The sequence below is a fragment of the Enhydra lutris genome, unplaced genomic scaffold (assembly GCF_002288905.1).
Source record: "Enhydra lutris kenyoni isolate GAN:26980312 unplaced genomic scaffold, ASM228890v2 scaffoldscaffold10, whole genome shotgun sequence".
In the NCBI taxonomy this organism is placed as follows: domain Eukaryota; kingdom Metazoa; phylum Chordata; class Mammalia; order Carnivora; family Mustelidae; genus Enhydra; species Enhydra lutris.
Genome location: NW_019154094.1, coordinates 1,030,503 through 1,036,985, shown reverse-complemented (window position 1 = coordinate 1,036,985; position 6,483 = coordinate 1,030,503). Strand labels below are relative to the sequence as shown.

General features: G+C 47.1%; 1 pseudogene; it reads left to right on the top strand.

The window, feature by feature from the left end:
- The window catches only part of LOC111143931, a 16,939-nt pseudogene extending 10,870 nt beyond the window's left edge, over positions 1-6,069 (top strand).
- Positions 6,070-6,483: the final 414 nt, after the last annotated feature.

Sequence of the window (6,483 nt, the reverse complement as noted above, 5' to 3'; positions counted from 1 at the left end):
GACAGGTATTTATAAGGGAACATGTCAGGGAATGTTTTGTAACATTGTTTGTAGTGGGGAATGTGAAAAGTGCTTGTCCATAAGTGGAAAGAGGGCAGGTCACATGGGCTGGATGCAAACACTGGAGTCCCAGGCAGCAGCTGGATGGACACTCAGCAGACTAAAGGACCCTTAGAGACTCTTAATCATAGGGAAAAAACTGAAGATTGCTGGAGGGGAAGGGAGTGGAGGGATGGGATAACTGGGTGATGGACATTAAGGAGGGCAGGTGATGTAATGAGCACTGGGTATTATATAAGACTGATGAGTCACAGGCTTGTACCTATGAAACCATAGTACGTTATGGGTCAATTAATTCAATGTAAACAAAAATGCTTTAAAATAATATTGAGTGAATGACACAAAAATGAGATGAATGCTCCAGTATAATCCCATTTAGGTACATGAAATACGGAGCCCCTGAAACTCTTCTGAATGATGCATATCACTATACATTTGTTAAACCCACATAAGGTGCAACACAGACAGTGAACTCTATTGTAACCCATGGGCTGATTTAATAATAATGTATCCATATTGGTTCACCAACTGGAACAAATGTACTACACTAACACAAGAGGTAGAAGAGGAAATGGTATGCAGGAGAGAGGAGGTATGCCTTTTTCTGTAAACTAAAAACTTCTCTATAAATCTAAAAGTGACCAATTTTCTATGAAACTAAAAAAAGGAAAAAGATAATTTACAACATAGGTATGCACAGAGAAACAATACCTATCTATGAGAGCATACACAAATCAAAGAGCATGACTTCAGGGTCTTAGAATGGTGGTTGAAACTGGAGGGAAACAGGGTGGCAGAAAGAGAATATGAACAAAAATAGAAAAGGACATTAAGAAAATCAAGATTATCAAAAGCAGTGAACCAGAAATATCATTGACTCAAACCTCTGCACCTGTTGTCTGCCATAAAATAAAACAAAAATATGTTTTTATAAATAATTTGAGCCTCATCTACTGCCTAGAGCTCCCGAAATCCTGGGCTCTGGGACAGGACCCAGCCATAATTGTACCCCATGGTCTCCCTGGGGTCTTGTTCCCAAGGATCCCCCACAATAGGGGTCAGAATGGAGCCTAGAGGACACAGAAGCAGCAGGATGGGGAGGGACCTTCTTGGAGTGAGGAAGGCTGTGCTGATGACCAGGAAATAGTCTGGGGCCATGCAGGTGTCCCTCTCAGAAACCCAGACACCGGTGTCAGCTCCCTTCTGTGCCTCATTCCCCTTCACTCAGCATCCTCACTGTCTACAAAATAGCTGCCCCCGTGCTCAGCTCCTCTCCATCTATGTGACTCCACTCCTCTCCCCTGCACTGCTCACAGCCCCAGGCTCCTTCTCTGCTTCCACTCCATTCGGGCTCCCAGAGAGCATTGCCTAAAACACACACCCAGTGTAGTCATCAGAGCCAGTCTTCAAGTCCCAGATTTTGCTGTGGTTTCTGAGAAAGAAAGTTCCATCTCTGAGCCTCCTCTCCCCCAAATGAAAGTTGGGAGTAAGCAGAGAACCATCTGGAGAAGGTCCATGAGCATTCACAAAAAGGGCCCCATGTTTACCTAAAGTGGGTAGTTATCACTGAATTTGACATCTTTTTTTGTCCTCTAAGCTGCTTTGCTGTCCTCAGTCTATACCACATGGAACCAATTGGCCCCATTCTAAATTCATGGTCTCTGCCCTTTCGGGGACCCTTAGTCCCTCTGGTAACCTGACAACCCAGTTCTGTGAGTGGCTGATCCAATCTCCACCCTCCACCTGTCAGTCTCACCATTATAGTCTGCCTTCCCACATTCTGCTGGGTGGAGTGGCAGCAGTTCTCTGGGCTGGGTTCCCCAATGTCCTCTGACAGGTGCAGGAGAGAATTCTGTCTACTCTGGTCTCACAGAGGATGGCTCACACACAGGTGTGGAGTCCATGTCACACACCACAGGAGTACATCCAGCTCAACCTTCTGCCTCCCCCACAAGGCTACCCTCCAGGATAGCAAAACCACTGTCACTCAAGTCAGGACACAACAGCACAGACAAGATACACACCTGGAGCAAGGTTTCTGATCCTCAATACTCCTCGCATTTGGGGCCATATCATTCTCTGGGGTGGTGGCTGTCTTCTGCATTTTATTATGTTCAACATCCCTGGCCTCATCCCCCCACCCAGTGGCAGTAACCTCTCCCTGCCTTCCTGAGTCATGACAACTGTCTCCAGACATGTGCACATGTCCCCTGTGGGGTAGAATCACCCTAGATTGAGAACTACTGATCTAGAAGCTGCAAAGGGCACTAGGTTGGGTGAAGAACACTAGACCCCAAATGGGCAACCCCCAGCAGCTGCCCAAGGCTAAGAGCCTGTCTTCTGACCTTTGTCCCAGACTCTGTCCCAATTCCGAGCCTGGGTCTCCCTCTCCACAGCTGCCTGAGTATTGCCACCTACCCTGTCCCTCCTGGTTGCCCTCAGCCTGTGCTGCCTCTTCCAGGAAGCAGCCAGCAGGGGAGGGTAGAAGAGGCTCTCCAGCCTGAGGCTGTCAGCAGCACACAAGAGCAGGTGTGGGGCCAGACCTCAGGGCTCCTGGAACTGAGGCTATGTGCTTTATCCCTGCTGCAACTTCCCAGGAGGCTGCTCTCCAGGGCCTCCCCAGGACACCAACCTGCAAGGTCAGCCCTCAGAGTCTTGAGAGGCCAGGAGGATCATCAGAGAGCCTCTGGGGACCTGAAACCTCTACTCCTTCCTCCAACACTCCAACACAATCAAGACTCCCTATTATCTAACTCTGCCCAGAGCCCCAGCCCCTGCTCAGGCCTAGGAACTCCCAGTCTTGGGGGAGACAGGACAGGATTAGATGCCCTCAATGAGTTGGGATCAGGGCAAGGTCAGAGGGAAGGCAGGATCTGGAGCAGCTCAGAATGGGAATCCAGGGCTCTGCAGTGGGATCAAGGTAGCTGGAAGGCTTCCCAGAATAAGGGTAATTTAGAGCTAGGTCTTGGAGAATGCTTTTTTTTTTAAAGATTTTATTTATTTATTTGACAGACAGAGATCACAAGTAGACAGAGAGGCAGGCAGAGAGAGAGAGGGAAGCAGGCTCCCTGCTGAGCAGAGAGCCCGATGTGGGACTCGATCCCAGGACCCTGAGATCATGACCTGAGCCTAAGGCAGCGGCTTAACCCACTGAGCCACCCAGGCGCCCCTGGAGAATGCTTTCTTTTGGTCAATAAAAGTGTGCAGTGTCTTCTGGCTGAACTGGATAGCCCCGCTTCTCCCCTTGGTTGACTTAACTTATCCCTGTTTTCATGGTGATCCAGCCAGAGAATTCAAATTAGTATGTGAATTCTTGGGCTATAATAACTCACTTGGTCTTGTCCAGTTCCTGAGACAGAGCCCCTATGCCCTTGTCTCAGGAGTGATACAGTGGCTTCTGTATGCTCCTGAGATGAGTGGTGGCTGAGCCCTCAGCCTGAATAATTATAGGAAGGGGGCTGCTCCCCAGAACAACCAAGGGGTAATTAGAGAATTGGAACCTCCAGGGAGGGGACAGGGGTAGAGATTGATGCTCAATTAGGGATGAATGACTTAATCAATGATGTCTGTGTAATCAAATCCCCATAAAAACTCCCTAAAAATGGGATTCAGAAACCTTCCCTGCTGGTGAATACACAGCGGTGCTAGAGGGTGGCGTGTGCAGAGAGGGCATGGATGTTCCTTGCTCCTTCCTCCATACCTTGGAGGATACATCTCTTTCATTTGGCTGTTCCTGAGTTGTTTGTTCATAATAAACTGGGAAGAGTAATTGTTGCATTTTCTGGATTTCTGTGAGTTATTCTAGTAAAGTATTCAAACTGAAAGGGGGAAATGTAGAAACCCTCACCTTTGTAGCCACATCAGGCAGAAGTGCGGGTGTCCTGGGCACCCAGTACTTGTGACTGGCATCTCCAGGTAGTTGTGTCAGAACTGAACAGAATTATAGGACACCAACATGGTGTCTGGGTAGTTGGAGAACATGGTCATTGGTGTGGAAAGAACTCACACATTTGGTGTCTTGAGTGTTAGAAGTAGAAAACTTTCACTTCCTCTCTCCCTCTGTCCCATCAACAGCACTGTCCATTCTACCTCTGAAATCAACCTCAGTTTGCCACTCCACCCCATCCAGGATGCCCTCATGCACCTCTCCCCATCTCTTCCTGCACCTGCCCACCCTGCCTGCTCTCAGCAGCCTGCTTCCCTCACACCAGCCAGAAGGGGTCTCTACAAACAGGAATCTGACCATGCTACTTGTGCTTAAAATGTACCTACTGGTATCATCAATTTGCAAAACTGTTTGGCAGTATCTATTCTAGCTAAACATAGGTGTTCCCTATGAGTTGGTGTTTACACACCAAGCTATAGACCCAACACAACACGTAAGTATTAATCCACCAAAGGACATGTACTAGATGTCATAAGAACACCCTCATAGGAAGCCCCAACTGGAAACATCCATGAGAATGTTCATGTAGTGCAATACAGCTCTTTCCTCTTGCATATTGCATGAGCACTGGGTGTTATATGCAAACAATGGCTCATGGAACACTACATCTAATGATGTACTGTACGGTGACTAATAAAACATAATAAAAAATAAAATTTACCCAAAAAACACATTTATTGGTCCCCATTCCCCTTAAAACAAACTCCTCAAGTGTACAGCATTGCCTTGCATGCCCATGCCCTTCCCACCTGCATGCCTTCAATTCCAGAAATACACTAGCGACCTTCAGCTCTCCCTGGTGCACTGAACATAACATTGTCCCAAATGCACTATGCCTTTTTCACCCTGAGCCTTTGTTCTTGCTGTCCCCTCTGTCTGGAAACCCCTCTTCCACCTGCCTGGCTCAGCTGAATCATATCTACTCACCCTGCAGGACTCCCACCAGTTTCAAAGTCTCTAAATCCCAGGCTGGATGTGTGACCCACACTTAGCTTCTGCAGATCCCTAAGCTGTCCCCAACACCCCTCCAACCACTCTATGCTGTCATCTTTGGTTATATGGCAGCTTCCCTCAGTAGAAAATGAAAAGGACAAAGTAGAGCCCTAGCCCTTGGTCATTGCTGGATTCAACCACCTAGAATATTTCCATATAAAATAAGCCTTGGATAACATTTCTTGACTATATGAATGAATAAATGAGGGTAAAGAGCTCATGAGGACATATAGCACTCCTTTCTGTCCATGATCATGGGCAATGACTGCTATGTGGCCAACTACCACCCACGATACAATGTGCTCATGAGTCCACATGGCTGTTCTTTCTCATGTCCAGGTGCTGGGCTGGTGCCTCAGTCATGGGGATGATGATGACTCTGATAGTTTTTCACCTCACCTTCTTTTTTTTTTTTTTTTTAGATTTTATTTATTTATTTGACAGACAGAGATCACAAGCAGGCAGAGAGGCAGGCAGAGAGGCAGGCAGAGAGACAGGAGGAAGCAGGCTCCCTGCTGAGCAGAGAGCCCGATGCGGGACTCGATCCCAGGACTCCGAGATCATGGCCTGAGCCGAAGGCAGCGGCTTAACCCACTGAGCCACCCAGGCGCCCCTTCACCACACCTTCTATGAGTCTTAAGTAGTCCATGATTTTGTCTACCATGTTCTTTCCATCCTAAAGTTGGCCTCTGGGAAGGAGACATCCTCTGTCATCTTGAGTGTGATCTTGGTGTGTGTCATAGCGCTGATGGGATATTTATTCATCATCCTCTCCTATGTCTTCATTGTGGCTGTCATATCGAGGATCCCTTCAGCTGAAGGCAGGCACAAGATCTTCTCCACATGTGTGTCTCACCTCACTGTGGTCATTGTGCACTATGGTTTTGTCTCCATGATCTACCTCAAGTCCAAGGACCCCCCCTTCTATAGACAGTAACACTCTAATGGCCATCACCTATACAGTCTTCACTCCCTTTCTCAGCCCAATTATTTTCAGCCTCAGGAATAAGGAGCTCAAGAATGCCATAGAGAAAAGCTTCCAGAGAAAATTTAGTCCCTTAAGCTCCTGATGGCCAGTTTGGTGGTAAGGAAATATGACAGGAGGGCTGCGAATAATAACATCTGTCTCCATAGGACTGTTGTAGTGTTTCAAGGATATGAAGATACACATATCAAGAGGTGATAGATGCATGCTCAGTATTTGTTTACCCCCTTGCACAGGATCTAGTGATCAGGATCTTCTGTTCCTGACCCTGTGTGATGAAGTCTATCCCATTACCTCCATCAGAGAATGTGTTATCTGCCCAAGGGCCAAGAGGGCAGCATCATGTAGGTGTGTCTGGGCACAGATGCACAGGGTTCTTCTTGAATGGACAAGCATCTGTTAAGCACCATAAGGATAAACAAAAATAAGCATTATAATAAATACCAAAAGTGTTGACCCTTTGCTTTTTCTTAAAAAGATTTTATTTAATAACTGACTA